General features: G+C 42.2%; 1 protein-coding gene across 1 annotated transcript in view; it reads right to left on the bottom strand.

Moving 5' to 3' along the window:
• The window catches only part of LOC122790949 (eosinophil granule major basic protein 2-like), a 329,973-nt gene that overhangs the window by 100,929 nt on the left and 210,163 nt on the right, over nt 1–18,881 (bottom strand). The window lies entirely within an intron of this gene.

The raw sequence follows: 18,881 nt of genomic DNA on the forward strand, positions 1-18,881 counted from the left end.
CAGAAAATGATGTTGATTCCTGATTGTGCTGAAAATAAGGATTTACAGGATTTAATGCATTCTGCTGAACAGGTTGGAAAACATACTTTGCAATGTGGTTTTGACTCACTAGAGGCATCTTGCAGGGCTGCTGTCACTGGAAACAAAGCAGAAGTTCTTAAAAAGATAGAGGAAAAAGCTAAATCTATGCAAACTGTTAAAGATTTCCTGCAAGTACAGCCTCCAAGATTTAGTAGGCATTAGCCCTCCAAGAATAGTTCCTTTCCTGCCTCTTCCAGGCCTTCTCAGTCCAAACCCAGAACCAGCAGAACACCCAGGCTTCAGTCCCAGGGTACACACAGGACTAAGCAGTGGGGGGCTCCCATTTTCAAATCAGGGAGTAGTAAGACTCCCCCTATGGTAAACTGTCTCAATGACTTAATTTTAAAACTTCTAAGCACTTCTCGACTAACTGTTCCTTTAGGGGGAATGATTGCTCTACAGGCAAAAAACTGGGAACTCATTACCCACGACAAATGGGTTTTAAATATAGTTTCTCAAGGATACAGATTTCACTTCCACACATTACCAACTCCAAACGGTTGGCCAGATCAACCCCCAAATCAGTGAGCAGAGGTTCAAAAGCAAGTACTTTCTCTCTTAAGCATAAAGGCTGTTCAAACTGTACCAAAAGAGGAAAAGGGACAAGGTTTCTACTCAAGACCTTTCCTGGTACCCAGAAAAGACAACTCATGGTGTTCTATCCTGGACCTTTCTATCTTAAACACATTTTTGGTGATTGCAAAATTCAAGATGCTAACTCTTCACCAGTTGCTTCCTATGCTAGGCAAAGATGCCTGGTTGGCAACACTGGATTGAAAGGAAGACTACCTGCACATCCCAAGGAGGGAAGCTTGCAGAAGATACCTATGCTTCAGAGCAGGCTACATGCACTATCAGTTCTCTGCACTGTCCTTTGGCTTATCTACTGCACCCAGGGTATTCACAAAGTGCCTAGCTCCAGTCATTGCATTTTGCAGGCAAAGAAATATTCAAATAGACCCATACCTGGACAATTGTCTAATTCAGGCAGAAAGCCAGGACATACTTCTGAATAATCTGGCATTTGTACAAAAGGTGTTGACTTGTCTGGGGTACACCATAAATGAAAATAAATCACATCTGGTACCCTGTCAACAAATTATATTCCTGGGAGCAAGCCTGAACACAACTTCCCAGATGGCATTCCTCACACCAGAGAAACAAATTCATTTGTCAACTAACTTCAAACTAATGGCCACAAAACCCTGCTATCTGCAAGGCAAATACTGCAAGCCTTGGGGTTCATGGCCTCGTGCATTCTACTAATTCCATATGCAAGCCTGCATATGAGGAAACTACAATGGTATCTAAAAATTCTATGGTGTCAACATTCTCAGGATCTAGAAGCAATGATTCCTTTCATACCTTGCCTATGGTTAGAATTCCTTTGGTGGGCAGAGGTCTGCCACCAAAACAAGGGACTACCATTCACTGTACCCCCTGCCACCCAAACCCTAACAACAGAAGCATCAGACTATGCATGGGGGGCTCACCTGGCAGAGAAGTGCATTCAGGGCAAATGGAACACAAGTCAAATGCACCTGCATATCAATCAAAAAGAAATGTTAGCTGTACAGAATGCTCTGACAGCCTTCAAGGCCCACATTCTTCCAGGACAATTAATGGTAAAGATGGACAACACCACTGTTATGTGGTACATAAACAAGCATGGGGGTACCCATTCTTACCCCCTCTGCAGACTAGCCATGGCTCTGTAGAACACAGCCTTGAGCTACCAAGTGCATCTACAGGCTCAATTCCTGCCAGGAAAACTAAATACACTGGCAGACGATTTAAGCAGAAATCTCATGGACCCAAACGAGTGGAAACTGGAACCAAAGACTTTCAACATGCTGATAAACCAATGGGAGAGCCCAGATATTGACCTGTTTGCCTCCCCCCCGGAACTACCAATTGGACAAATTCTGCACAAGGACTCTGCACAAACAAGCTTGGAAAGTGGATGCACTGTCCTTCAGCTGGAAAAATCTATCAGTTTATGCCTTTTCTCCTCTGCCTCTCCTCTCCAAATTACTACTAAAGATCAAACAGGACAAACCAAGGATGATACTGATTGCACCAGACTGGCCACACCAATACTGGTACCCCCTCTTGCACAGTGTGTCACAGCTAGCCCCATGGCACCTGCCTCAGACCCCTACCCTGCTGTCACAGCAGGAGAGCCAGATACTGCACCCCCAGCTTCAAACCCTGAACCTGGCAGCCTGGCTATTTACCTAATCTCTCCATTACCACCCCTCAGTAAACAAGTGCTGGATGTCATTTTGGAGGCAAGGAGGCCTAGTACTAGAAAATCTTATGCTGAAAAATGGAAAAGATTCTTTGCCTGGAAGCAAACACAAGGGATGGCCACAGCAGCGCCCAATTTGCCTCAGATTCTTCATAGTTTCATAGTTTCATTATTTAGTACTAGGCTATCTGCCCTGGGGCATTTGTAAGCCTAGCCATAGTGATGTGACTTTCACCACCCCATGAAATGGTACAAAAATGCACAGAATAGATTTAGAATACTGTGTCTCTGTCTAGTAGTGACACAGTGAAGGTCCCCTTATATAATATAATTAGTTTACTGTGCCCCTGTCTAGTAGTGACGCAGATGTGACCCCTGGGGTAAACTTACGATCTCCCATCCACTCATCAAGATTTCTCTTGAAGAGAGTCAGTGAGGGGCTCTGCCTAACATGAACTGGGATTCTGTTCCAGAGCATGGGAAGCCTCAGACCCCTACCCTGCACATTCAATACTTAACTGAGATGCTTCACAAGCGCCTTTCCTTTTCCTCCATCAAAATTCATGCCTCAGCCATTTCAGCTCATTACAACACAGAACCACCCCTCTTTTCTCACCCACTGCTCAAGCAGTTCCTCAGAGGTTCCAAAAACTTAAGACCACCCAGAAGAGCCCCAACTCCAGCCTGGGACCTTAACTTTGTATTGGTAAAACTCACTCTTCCTCCTTTTGAGCCAGCTGCAAGTGTAGAGTTAAAATTCCTTTCTTGGAAAGCAGATTTCCTTTTAGCAATCACTTCAGCAAGAAGGGTATCTGAATTACAGGCCCTTATGGCAGTGGAGCCTTTCATCATCTTTCATGCGGACAGGGTATTCCCCCAGGACCAATCCCTCCTTCATGCCCAAGGTGGTAGCCAGTGTGGCTCTTAATCAATCCATTCATTTGCCAACCTTCTTTTCTAATCCACAGAACAAAGGGGAATGGATACTGCACTCCTTAGATGTGCACAGACAACTTAGAGTTTACTTGGACAGGACTAAACCTCAAAGGAAATCTGAATAACTGCTGGTGGCATTTGCTGCAGGGGCAGAGTTGAAGGCTATTTCAAAGCAAACCATTTCTAATGGATAGGCCATTGCATTAATTTCTGCTATAAGCACCATAGAAAACCTATCCCACAGGGGATTAGACCCACATTCAACCAGGGCTGCATCTACCTCTACAGCCTTTCTCAGAGGTGTCCCTACCAGAGATATCCTAGAAGCTTCTACCTGGAGTTCTGTACATACTTTCACCAAGCATTACCATTTGCCAATCTTCTCGAAATTCAAAGCTGGCTTTGCCACTGCAGTCTTGCAGGGCCTCCTTATAGCTGGTTCTAATGCTATCTAAATTCCTCCTCCCATCCTTAGCTTTGGGAATCTACCCAAATGTGATGACTGCAACAGTGAAACATGAAGAACATAGTACAGTTGTGTACACTTACCATAAATGTAGATGTTCAATTGTATTCACCGTTGCAGTCCTGGTTACCCTCCCTCCAGCCCCCTGACTTCTTTTGGCTATATGTCTACTCTCCTTTACTATGCTTAAAAGCTTTTTGGTGTATTTGCTTTTTTGTTGGAGGTGTAACCTTGTGTGTGTCTATATACATACACACACACACACACACACACATATATATATATATATATATATATATATATATATATATATATATATATAATTGCTTCCCATTAGGGGGGGCACCTGACATCCGGGGCAAGAAAAACAGATGTAATGGCATCGGCTGCATGCTTTACACCCCTGACTACCTGACATCACGGAAGATGAGAACGCAACCAACATAGGACCCAAGACTTTGATAATCAGGCCGACTGAGGGCTACTGCAAGCAGATAACCCAAATATGATGACTGCAACAGTGAATACACTCGAACATATACATTTATGGTAAGTGTACACAACTGTCCTTTACATCACCTGTTATTGTATAGACACCACTGATATTTATGGTAACATCACCTGCTATTGCACAGGCACCAGTGATACTTATAGTTACATCAGCTGCTACGGCATAGACACCACTGAAACTAGTGGATACATCACTTGCAATTGCACAGACACCACTGACACTTATGGTTACATCACCTGCTATTGCACAGACACCACTGATACTTATGGTTCTATCACCTGCTATTGCACAGACACCACTGATACTTATGGTTATATCACCTGCTATTGCACAGACACCACTGATACTTATGTTACATCATCTGCTATTGCACAGACACCACTGATGCTTATGGTTACATCACCTACTGTTGCACAGATACCCATGATGCTTATGATTACATCACCTGCTATTACACATTCACCACTGCTACTTATGTTACATCACCTGCTATTGCACAGACACCATTAATACTTATGGATACATCACCTGCTATTGCACAGATACCACTGATACTTATAGTTGCATCAGCTGCTGTGGCACAAACATCACTAATACTTGTGGTTGCATCACTTGCAGTTGCACAGACTCCACTGTCAATTATGGTTACATCACCTTCTATTGCACAGACACCACTGATACTTATGGTTATATCACCTGCTATTGCACAGATACCACTGATATTTATGTTACATCAGCTACTATTGCACAGACACGACTTATGCTTATGTTACATCACCCGCTATTGCACAGACAGCACTGACATTTATGGTTGCATCACCTGCTGTTGCACATACAGCACTTATTCTTTTGGTTACATCACCTCCTTTTGCACAGACACCACTGATACTTATGGTTCCCTCACCTGCTTTTGCACAGACACCCATGATACTTATGGTTAAATCACATGCGGTTGTACAGACACCACTGATACTTATGTTACATCACCTGTTATTGCACAAACATCACTAATACTTATGGTTACATCACTTGCTATTGCACAGACACCACTGATACTTATGTTACATCACCTGCTGTTGCACAGACACCACTGCTAGATATGTTACATCACCTGCTATTGCTCAGACACCCCTGATACTTATGGTTACATCACTTGCTATTGCACAGACACCAATGATACTTATGTTACATCACCTGCTGTTGAACAGACACCACTGATACTTATGTTACATCACCTGCTATTGCAAAGACTCCACAGAAACTTATGTTACATCACCTGCTGTTGACAGACACCTCTGATACTTATGTTACTTCACCTTCTATTGCAAAGACACCACTGATACTTATGTTACATAACCTGCTGTTGCACAGAAACCACTGATACTTATGGTTACGTCACCTGCTATTGCACAGACACCCCTGATACTGATGTTACATCACCTGCTATTGCATAAACACCACTAATATTTATGGTTACATCACCTGCTGTTGGACAGACACCACTGACACTTATGTTGCATTACCTGCTATTGTACAGACTCCACTGATACTTATGTTACATCACTTGCTGTTTCACAAACTCCACAAATACTTACGGTTACATCACGTGCTATTCCATAGACACCACCGCTACTTATGTTACATCACCTGCTATTGCACTGACATCACTGCTACTTATGTTACTTTACCTGCTATTACACAGACACTACTTTTACTTATGTTACATCACCTGCTGTTGCACAGACACCACTGATACTTATGTTACATCACCTGCTATTGCACAGACCACACTGATACTTATGTTACATCACCTGCTATTGCACAAACACCACTAATATTTATGGTTACATCACCTGCTATTGCACAGACACCACTGCTACTTATGTTACATCACCTGCTATTTCACTGACATCACTGCTACTTATGTTACTTTACCTGCTATTGCACAGACACTACTTTTACTTATGGTTACATCACCTGCTGTTGCACAGATACCCATGATGCTTATGGTTACATCACCTGCTATTACACAGACACCACCGCTACTTATGTTACATCACCTGCTATTGCGCTGACATCACTGCTACTTATGTTACTTTACCTGCTATTGCACAGACACTACTTTTACTTATGGTTACATCACCTGCTGTTACACAGACACCGCTGATACTTATGTTACATCACCTGCTATTGCACAGACCACACTGATACTTATGTTACATCACCTGCTATTGCACAAACACCACTAATATTTATGGTTACATCACCTGCTATTGCACAGACACCACTGCTACTTATGTTACATCACCTGCTATTTCACTGACATCACTGCTACTTATGTTACTTTACCTGCTACTGCACAGACACTACTTTTACTTATGGTTACATCACCTGCTGTTGCACAGACACCACTGATACTTATGTTACATCACCTGTTATTGCACAAACATCACTAATACTTATGGTTACATCACTTGCTATTACACAGACACCACTGATACTTATGATTACATCCACTGCTGTTGCACAGATACCACTGATACTTATGTTACATCACCTGCTATAATGCAGAGACCCCTGATACTTATGTTACATCACCTGCTATAGCACAGATAGCACGAATACCTATGGTTACATCACCTATTATTGCACAGACACCACTGTTACTTATGTTACATCACCTGTTGTTGCACAAACACCTCTTGTACTTATGGTTACATCACCTGCTGTTGCACAGACACCACTGACACCTTTGTTACATCACCTGCTATTGCACAGACACCACTGATACTTATGGTTACATCACATGCTACTGCACAAACACTACTGATACTTAGGTTACATCACTTGCTATTGCACAAACATCACTAATACTTATGGTTACATCACCTGCGTTTGCACAGACACCACTGATACATATGGTTGCATCACCTGCTTTTGCACAGGCACCACTGATATTTGTACACCAAAATAAACTCCAAAGAGTTAGAAAGCCACGAACAAAACAAAAAGATGAGTTGAACAGACCACAGAAAGCCGCAGTGGAATCCAAGATAACTTTACTGGAAACTTGTAAGCGCTTTCGTGTTATAAAATCCAAACACTTCTTCAGACAAGTCACTTGTCTGAAGAAGTGTTTGGATTTTATAACACGAAAGCGCTTACAAGTTTCCAGTAAAGTTATCTTGGATTCCACTACCACTGATATTTGTGTTACATCACTTGCTGTTGCATAGACACCACTGATACTTATGGTTACATCACATGCTACTGCACAAACACATCTGATACTTAGGTTACATCACTTGCTATTGCACAAACATCACTAATACTTATGGTTACATCACATGTGTTTGCACAGACACCACTGATACATATGGTTGCATCACCTGCTTTTGCACAAGCACCACTGATATTTGTGTTACATCACTTGCTGTTGCATAGAATGGCACTGATACTTATGGTTATATCACCTGCTATTGCACAGACACCACTGATACTTATGTTACTTCACCTGCTGTTGCACAAACACCACTGATACTTATGGATGTTCTTCATGTTTCACTGTTGCAGTCATTGCATTTGGGTAATCCTGCTGGCAGGTTGTCCTCAGTTGGCCTGAATTCCAAAGTCTTAGGTCCTGCATCGGTTGCTGTCACCCCTTCCCTGACGTCAGGTCGTCAGGGGTATAAAAGATGCAGCTGACGCAATTTTCTTTAGTCTTTCTTGCTGCGCAGTGCCCTAAGCAGAAGCAATTCGCAAGTGCCGGTCGGCCGACTCCTGAGATTTTCATGTTCGAGTTTCAGATCCGAATTCTTCATTAAAGCTAAGTACCCCATTGGGGAAACTTTTTCTTGCTCCAGACTGATGTCAGAAAAAGTTAATAATTGTATTGCTTGTGGAAAGCAAATACCTCATAAGGACTTTCATTCTTACTGTATTCCTTGCCTAGGCCCTGACCACAACATTTCAGGTTGTCGGTTTTGTGTTAGATTTAACCAATGCACTATTAAGCATCGGTATGATTTTACATTAAACTATTTTGGACGCAGGTTTAATTATCCAGAAATGTCGTTGGATAGCCATCCGACTACCGGAGTTCACAAAAAACGCAAAGAAAAAGAAAAAGATAGACAACCGAGGCCCAAAACCGACAACGAAGCTTCTCCCAAGCTAGTCGCTGGTTTGCTGGCTCTCAGTGAGGTGTTTTCGCAGCTCCTGACACCCGCTACTTTAGAGTCACAGGCTGCTTACCGACTCCCACGTGGAGTCAGCTATGCCACTGGAAACTCAAGGTATTGGAGCCTCGGACACTATTCCCTCAGATGGGTCTGGAGCCGCTGAGCAGGCACCAGCTTCTGAGGGTGTATTCAGATCTAAACAGCTACACATTAAATCGACTTCAGCTTCAAAGGCAAAGACTAAAGCACCTTCAAAGACAAAGAAACAAACTCAAGAGCCACGTGGACAGGCCTCCATGCCCAAAAAACAGATGCTCAAAATGGCCAAAGACTTGATTACCTTGATCAGGGGTTCCCAACCCCCTCCTGATAAGAGGCCTAGGCAAGAGACAGACTATGAATCTTCAAATCAGGTTTATATTTCTTTTGATTCCTCTTCTGATCAGGAATATTCACTTCTCCCCTATGAGGATTTTGATGCTGAAGAATCTATTCCTTCAGCTTCTCCTCCTGAGGACTATTCTTTTGGGGAAACTTTGCATACCATGAGGGAGCATTTCCACTGGGAGAACCAAGATATTTCAGAATCTAAAAAGAGGCTCAGGGACTTCCGTTTACTACTTCAACACAGGCCTCTAGCCATTCCACCTGCGTTAGATATTGTAGATGATGTGTTTTCAGAGTCTAGTCTGACCCCTGACTCTACCTCCAGCTCCTGTTAAGCCTGACAGATATTACAAGGTTCCTGACTTTCATAAATTCTTTTTCAAAAACCCTGCTGCAGACCCAGAAACTATTTCACAGGGTCCCAAAGGGGTTAAGGCTTCCACTGCAAAAAACCCTACACCCTCTGACAGAGATTCTAGGGCACTGGATAGATGGGGAAAAAAAGGTTTACACATCTGCTACCTTGGCTATAAGGGCCTTAAACTGTCAGTTTCATATGCTCAGATATCAGCAACATGTCATGACATTGCTTAAACAGAAAATGTTGTTAAACTCTGAATGTGCAGAAAACAAGGAAATGCAGGATTTATTGCATACAGCTGAACAAGTTGGAAAGCATACTTTGCAATGTGGTTTTGATTCTCTGGAGGCCTCCTGCAGGGCTGCAGTTACAGGTTCTGTAATTAGGAGGCATGCTTGGTTAAAGGAACAAAATCTGCCTGATCATGTCAAAGTTAAATTATTAGATGCACCTTTACAGCATGATACTTTGTTTGGTGTTAAGGCAGAAGAGGTGTTAAAGAAAATGGAGGACAAAGCTAAATCTATGCAAACTGTCAAAGATTTTTTACAAGTACAGCCACCTAGGTTTAGTAGACACTGGCCTACAAAGAATTGGTCCTTTCCTGTGTCAGACAGACCTCAAAGGGGCAGATCCAGATGCCCTAGAGGCAGATCCCAGGCGCAAGGTTCATACAGGTCAAAGCAATGGGGTGCTTCTACCTCCAAAAGTGGAGAAGACAAATCACAACCATACAGGAAACAGTCCCAATGACTTCCCCCTGCCTGCACCAAGCACTTATCTCCTGGCAGCACCCTTAGGGGGAAAAATAGCCCTTTTTTCTCAAAACTGGCACATTATAACCCAGGACAAGTGGGTTCTAAACATAGTGTCATGAGGCTACATGTTCCACTTCCATACCCTGCCAAAGGCAAATGGTTGGCCAGATCTGCCACAAAATCAATGGGCATTGGCACAAAAACAAGTCTCATCCCTCATGGACATGGGGGCCATTCAACAAGTACCAGAGCAAGAGCAGGGACAAGGATTTTACTCAAGACTGTTCTTGGTACCCAGAAAGGACAAAGCCTGGAGACCAATACTGGACCTATCTATTCTAAACACATTCCTGGATATACCAAAATTCAAAATGTTGACCTTGAACCAGCTTCTGCCCATACTGGGCAAGAAGGCTTGGCTCGTGACTTTAGACTTAAAAGAGGCATACCTGCATGTCGCAATCAGGAAATCATGCAAAAGATACTTCAGATTCAAGGCTGGCTCACTGCATTACCAATTCTCTGTACTGCCCTTTGGTTTATCTACTGGGCCCAGGGTCTTTACAAAATGTCTGGCACCAGTAATTGCATTCTGCAGACAAAGAGGAATACAAATATATCCTTACTTGGATGACTGCCTAATCCAAGCAGAGAGCAAGGACATTCTACTACAGCATCTGGCATTTGTGAAAAGACTTTTAACATGCCTAGGGTACACAGTCAGCGAAAAGAAATCAAAACTAGTACCTCTCAAGAGATAATATTCCTGGGTGCAAGCTTAAATACAACTGCCCAGCTGGCTTATCTCATGCCAGGCAAACAAAGGCAACTGACTACCTATTTCCAAATATTGGCAACAAAGGCCCAGTTATCTGCAAGAAAAATTCTGTAGGCTTTGGGCTTCATGGCATCCTGCATCCTACTAATTCCATATGCAAGAATGCATATGAGGAAACTTCAATGGTACCTAAAAAGTGTCTGGACGCAACATTGCCACAGCCTGGAAACAATGATTACTCTCATTCCCTGCCTGCAACAGGAGTTTCGATGGTGGGCGAAGGCTTGTCACCAAAACAAGGGACAGCCATTCGCATTACCTCCAGCCAGGCAGAACCTAACAACGGATGCATCAGAATATGCCTGGGGGCCATCATCGCAAGAAGATGCATTCAGGGCACATGGCCCGCAAACCAAATGCATCTACATATCAATCAAAAAGAGATGCTAGCTGTACAAAATACCCTGACAGTCTTCAATGACCTACTTCATCCGGGACAACTACTGATAAAGACAGACAACACCACAGTCATGTGGTACATAAACAAGCAGGGACACACACATTCTTACCCCCTTTGCAGACTAGCCATGGCTTTGTGGGACACAGCATTGACTTACCAAGTTCATCTGCAGGCACAATTCCTGCCAGGAAAGGAAAATACTCTGGCAGACGAGCTAAGCAGAAACCTCATGGATCCCCATGAGTGGCAGCTGTATCCACAAGTCTTCAGCATGATAACAATGAAATGGGGATGCCCGGACATAGATCTATTTGCCTCCCCTCACAACTACCAACTAAAAAGATTCTGCACAAGGTCTTATCACAGACAAGCATGGAAAGTGGACGCCTTATCTTTCATCTGGAAAAACCTATCAGTATATGCCTTTCCTCCACTGCCTCTCCTCCCCAAGGTACTATAAAGGTCAGACAGGAGAAGCCAAAGATGATACTTATTGCCCCAGACTTGCCCTGCCAGTACTGGTATCCGATCTTAAGGAATCTATCTCAATGCCCAGCCTGGACCTTACCTCAAATACCTCATCTACTGTCCCAGCAAAACAATCAGATCCTGCACAGCCCACTCAGGACTCTAAACCTGGCAACATGGCAGATAATGTAGCCATACAAAGCACACCTCTCAGTAAAGCTGTGATGGATGTCATTTTGGAAGCCAGAAGGCCTAGTACTAGGAAATCTTGTGCTGGAAAATGGAAAAGATTTTGTGCTTGGAACCAGGCACAAGGAACTGATACAGTTGTACCAAATATTCCTCAGATTTTGCAATACTTAACTGAGATGCTGGACAAAGGCCTATCTTTTTCATCAATTAAAATTCATGCCTCTGCCATTTCGGCTCATTACATACAGAGCCACCAATCTTTTCTTATCCTTTATTAAGGCAGTACCTCAGAGGAGCCAAAAATGTAAGGCTTCCAAGGAGATCACCAATACCTGCATGGGACCTCAATTATGTCTTGGAAAAACTCACCCTGCCTCCATTTGAGCCAGCTGCTACTGCTGATATAAAGTTTTTATCTTGGAAAGCAGCTCTGCTCCTAGCAATAACTTCTGCAAGACGAGTACCAGAGCTACAGGCACTCATGGCTGTGGAACCTTTTATCATTTTTTTATCCAGACAGGGTCTCTCTGAGGACAAACCCAACATTTATGCCTAAGGTGGTGCCCAGTGTGGCCCTTAACCAAACTATTTATTTGCCAACTTTTTATCCAAATCCACAGAACAAGGGGGAGAGAATTCTGTATTCTTTGGATGTACACAGACAGCTTAGATTCTATTTGGACAGAACTAAAGTTTTCAGGAAGACAGAGCAATTACTAGTGGCACATGCTGCAGGATCACAAGGAAAGGCTATCTCCAAGCAGAAGTGGATAGGCCACTGCATTCATTTCTGCTATTTACAGCATGGCAAGCCAGAGCCTAAGGGCATTAGGCCACATTCAACCAGAGCTGCAGCCACTTCAGCAGCCTTTCTTAGGAAAGTACCAACCAAAGACATTTTAGAGGCTGCTACTTGGAGTTCAGTGCACACCTTTACAAAGCATTATCATCTGCCACTTTACTCTAAATCCAGGGCAGATTTTGCCACTGCAGTTCTGCAGGGCCTCATAGCTGCTCCTAATGCTGTTTAGTTCCAGCCTCCCAACCATAGCTTTGGGACTCTGCCCAAATGTAATGACTGCAACAGTGAAACACGAAGAACATAGTACAGTTGTGTACACTTACCATAAATGTAGAGGTTCGAGTGTATTCACTGTTGCCGCCAACCCCCTTATTTCTGCTGGAACTTATCTTTCCTTCTCTGATTTATACAACCTATGTGGTGTATTTGCTTGCAGATGAAGGTAAAGTTTATATTGGTGCATGTATTTATATATATATATATATGGTTCTACCTGAGATAGTCGACACTCCAGAACACCAACAAGCGAATCGCGAGCACCAGAAGATCGACAATGCAGAAGACCGATGCGACGGATTAAAACACCGACGCCGAGGATGCCGACATGGGAAAAGGCTGTGTAAGTATGCAGTAGTGACGGACGTTAGGGTGCGAGTAAGGTAAGTGTGGATATTGATGGTCTGTGGGGATAGGGGTGGGTTAAGTGAGTTAGGGTTAGGGACTGGGTTAGCTAAGTGTGCAGTAGTGATAGTCTTTGGGTTAGGGGTGGGTTAAGTGAGTTAGGGTCAGTGCGCGGGTTAGGTAAGTGTGTGGTAGTGATAGTCTTTGGGTTAGGGGCGGGTTAAGTGAGTTAGGGTTAGGGAGTGGATTAGGTAAGTGTGCGGTAGTGATAGTGTTTGGGTTAGGGGCGGGTTAAGTGAGTTAGGGTTAGGGAGTGGGTTAGGTAAGTGTGCGGTAGTGATAATCTTTGGGTTAGGGGTGGGTTAAGTGAGTTAGGGTTAGGGCGCGGGTTAGCTGAGTATGCGATAGTGACGGACCTTAGGGTTAGGGTTTGGGTTAGGGTTGTAGATAGTTGTGTATGTGAGGTTTAGTGTGGGTTTGTAGGTATTTTGGTGTGCTTGTGTTGTGTGTGTGGTTTTTGGACAGGGGATGTGTTTTGTTTGTTGATTGTTGTTATTGTGGTGTGTGCAGTGTATGCGGTTTCGTGTTTGTGTACCGTCGGTTATTTCGTTGTCGGGCATGTGAGGTTTCGTGTTTCTGCACTGTCGATTATGTGGTGTCGGTGATTGCGTTGTCGGTGTTCTGGGGTTTCGATTATGTCAGGTAGAACCATATATATATATATGTATATATATATATATAAATTTTGGCTACCCTTTAGAGGGCACCTGACATCTGGGGCAAGAAAAACTGAAGAAAATGGCGTCGGCTGCATCTTTTATACCCCTGATGACCTGACGTCAGGGAAGGGGCGACAGCAACTGACGCAGGACCCAAGACTTTGGAATTCAGGCCGACTGAGGGCAACCTGCCAGCAGGATTACCCAAATGTAATGACTGCAACAGTGAATACACTTAAACATCTACATTTATGGTAAGTGTACACAACTGTACTTTACGTCACCTGCTATTGCACAGACACCCCTGATACTTATGTTACATCACCTGTTATTGCATAAATACCACTAATATTTATGGTTACATCACCTGCTGTTGGACAGACACCACAGACACTTATGTTGCATTACCTGCTATTGTACAGACTCCACTGATACTTATGTTACATCACCTGTTATTGCACAAACATCACTAATACTTATGGTTGCATCACTTGTTATTGCACAGACACCACGGATACTTATGGTTACATTACCTGCTGTTGGACACATACCCCTGATGCTTATGGTTACATCACCTGCTATTGCACCGACATCACTGCTACCTATGTTACTTCACCTGCTATTGCACAGACACCACTTGTACTTATGGTTACATCACCTGCTTTGCACAGACACCACTGATACTTAGGTTACATCACTTGTTATTGCACAGACCCCACTGATACTTATGTTACATCACCTGCTATTGCACAAACACCACTAATACTTATGGTTACATCACCTGCTATTGCACAGACACCACTGATACTTATGATTACATCCGCTGCTGTTGCCAGATATCACTGATACTTATGTTTCATCACCTGCTATTGCACAGACACCACTGATACTTATAATACTGACCACCCATAAAGATACTCTCAGCCCTGTTCTTTGTTCTAATAGCTAAAATACACATCATTATAAGATATGCAGGATGGATGCATTATTGTGAGGGACTTGGACCTCATAACAATATAGTTAGTGCTATTTTTTGTTTAGCCAAAAGATGGCATGAATGAGATACAGCTTGAGGTAGTTATTCATGGAGAAAGAAGCATACATGCATGGCGACTCAGTTTTTAAGGATTCTGCCTCACTGCTCTAAGATCAAGTGTTCATTCCTGGCTCCTGGTTAGTGTCTGCATGGAGTGTGAATGGTCTTTTCATGAGTGCATGGTAATATTATGTGTACTCAAAAACATACTGGAGGATGGATTAGTTATTCTGAACTGTCCATATGTCGAATTTGCCCATTTATATTCATGGCAAGACTGGTGTATATTGAGTCAGTTCACTTATCAAATTAACAAAAGTATTAATTAATTATTTCACTAATTCTTACATTATTAATTAATTAAGCCCGCTATGTTTTTATTACTGATTCCTGCTCACCTTATATGCATCATGCATTAGAATGTGATGTCCTGCATACAGCTCTACAGTGAGGTGGCTGGACTCTTTAAATAAATTGTTCCTTGTTTTATGAAAAGGTGGCATTTATGCACATATGAAGTAAGGTACATATATTCAAAGGGAAAGGTACGGACTTGTAATGAAACTGTTAGTTATGTTTGGTGTTCATCCAGCAGAAGACATACTGGGTTTGATTCTTAGTTGCTTTCTGTGATTCCTTTTGTGGATAGTGCTTGAATCACCCTTCATTTTGTCAATATTTTTCTTCAGGTATATGACTACACAGAAAAAAGTGACATCATTGTAACCCACTCCACTGAAATTAAACCACTTCTTTTTCTTTCGACTGCTTCCATTAGGGGTTGCCACTGCAGATAATCCATTTCCATTTCTTCCAATCATCTGCATCTTGATCTATCAAACCAACCACTTGCATGTCCTCTCTCACCACATCCATAAACCTTATCTTAGGCCTTCTGCTTTTCCTCTTACCTGGCAGCTCCATATTTAACATCATTCTCCCAATATAACCAGCATCTCTCCTCAGCACATGTCCATACTAAGGCAATCTCACCTGTCTGACATTGTCGCCAAACCGTCCAACCTGAGCTGACCCTCTAATATACTCATTTCTAATCCTGTCCATCCTCATCACACCCAATGCAAATCTTAACATCTTAAACTCTGCCACCTTCAGCTCTGACTCCTGTATTTTCATCAGTGCCACCATCTCCAAACCATATAACATAGCTGGTCTCACCCAGCCACTGAGGATGCACAAGCCAGTGTATTTCTTCGTGCCAGTCCCAAGCCCAGATAAATGGGGAGGGTTATGTCAGGAAGGGCATCTGGTGTAAAATTCTTGCCAGATCAAATATCCGGATGACAATACTGAAATTAAACCTTAATCCATGCAAATTAACAAACTCAAATATAAACTAAAAAGCAAACCATTAACAAAAACAAAACTCATCTTATCCAACACCTTAGCATGTACCAAAACATTTAAATATACAACAAAACATTACAACTGCATACACAAAACCTACAAATCAACCTTTATATATAACAGTAGTACTACTCATCCTCAGAATCTCTTTATGCTTAGAAATATTTCCAAGCAATGAAATCATCATCAAGTAGTAATCCACTACACATCTAACCCTTGGACTTTATGGGATATGCACAGCGATGAAAGTATAGCTTACAGGGCAAATCAGAAATCCCAGCATGGATGACAGTACCACATTCCTAGTAAACTCTTGCTGTTAGGAAATGCATAAGCTTAAAGAAACCTATCTCAGGGGACAGAAGGGTCCATGCAGTGGCCAGAGGGAGAGAGGACATGGTGGTCAGCAGGTGACTGATGAGAAAAATGAGAAAAAAAATTACCCAGACAGTGTTGTGCTTTACTCAACCAGCAGATGAAGCAAATAAACATGTGCTGTACTGGGTCCCCTTCATATGATCGAACTTTCAAAACCTTGACTTTCATATGGCCGAGACCATATAATCGAACTTTTGAAAGTTCAAACATTCTTAACAGAGATATTCATACAGCACAGAATAGGAAGATTTCCCTTTTCCGGACTGTAGTGCGATCTCGGAGTTGATATATATAAATAGCAGGGGGTGTGGGGGTGCAGGGGGCTTGCCCCACTGCTAAAACCATTCAGGTATTTTTTTTTCTGTTTTTTCACTTTTTTATTAGATGTTCAAACTTTCAAAAGTTCGATCATATGGTCTCAGCCTTACAAAAGTCGAACTTTTAAAAGTTCGATCATCAGTAGTAGACCCACTGTACTACATACCTTTCTGCAGTAAATGACATCAGTTCCCACAGTCCTGTTCTCTTTACTGTTCCTTAATCTGGCAGCAGACAACATGTTCGAGCCAAAGATGAAAAGCATATATCCCTAGACTAAGGACCATAAAACTCCATAATAATGCATCCGTTGCTACACATTGTTCAAACAACAGTTATGTGCAGGTTTCAGACAAACAACATATATTGCAACAATAAAGGGTATCACCTATGCTCTCGCAACTATAGAGTAAGTATTGTCAGCTTTATTGTTAGCTGATAACCCATGCTTCCTAAAATGCCCCCACAAATCTGGCCCTGTAGGCATAGGTGTACATATTGCATGCTGTCACCTTGTATTAGCAACTAAAGACCTAGTCTACATTATGAATTTTTGTGTATTAATTTATTTCATTTTATTGTACATTTGTTAATCAGATGTGTGGACTGCTCACACAATCCTTTTCAGCCTCAGTCTGAGTTGATGATCAAGGACTGCTAATAAAATGTAACAATGTCTTTCAAGTATGTTCTATTTGCTGATTGCTTGCTTTGTTATTTATTTGTGAACTGTGACCAAAAAGTCACATTTAGATGGACTAGCAGTAAAATCTTTTAATTAAGACAACAAATTTAAGTAAGCCCCATCCTGTAGTCCCTGTGCCTAAACCCATAACTTCTAAGTAGTACTTTGTTATTCTGAAATAGCTACCCAGCACAAGTCTTGTCGAGGTCTGCTAAAGCCTAGTACCTGAACATAGCCTTATCTGAGCCTTAATGACCTTCATAAACAAACAAACAAGCAAACAAATAAGATGAAAGATCGGAAGCCTATTTTGTCTCAGTTTATTGGCTGTTTTCATTTGTGAATTTATTGTATTTTGTCGAATTAAAGTATAGACTGGAAGTTTTTATTTGGCTGGTGGATAGACATGTTCCATTCATGTATATCAGTCATCAGTGAAGCTGAGTTAGGTTTCAAAGGCTTACCCGCATTAACTTTGAGAAAACCAGGGATGCATCCACTTTAATAATGTGGATTGCTCTCTCCTGCATTCTGTACCTGCTGTACATTGTACATTAAATGGATGACATTTCGACATCCGAAATGTTGATGTATTAATGTTGATAACGATACAGCAACACGTTACTGCTCATGCACTGAGGACTAACACAGGGCATGCGAAATAAAAAGCACATGTTTTTGCAGGGGGTAAGTCCTCTTGCACCCCCCAAATTCCTGCTAATTATATATACTAACTCCACTGAAAGGGTATATTGCCCTAACTGGGGATTGGTTATTTCACGCGCACATCAATCATTTGTTCCTGTCATCCAAAACGTATCGACTAAGCAGATGTTGAGGTTTAAGCATTGCGCTCAAAAGTATTAAAGCTATATATATAATCCATTATCCATATTCCAAAAGAGAGTAATGATAGATTATTTACTTCGATGTGGACTTTGCACAGAGAATGCATAAATGCAATAAAGAAAATCATATCCAAACATCTCCACTGTCATCCTGAAAATATTATAGGTTGCCATCTATAGATATCATCGTTTGCATGCATGAAATTGTTGAAACTCCTTTCTTAGTCAGCAATTCAGAAGCAAAGTATGTGCATAAGAAACTAACACAAAACATTT

The sequence above is a fragment of the Protopterus annectens genome, chromosome 16.part0 (genome assembly GCF_019279795.1).
Source record: "Protopterus annectens isolate FY-2018-M chromosome 16.part0, PAN1.0, whole genome shotgun sequence".
NCBI lineage: Eukaryota > Metazoa > Chordata > Ceratodontiformes > Protopteridae > Protopterus > Protopterus annectens.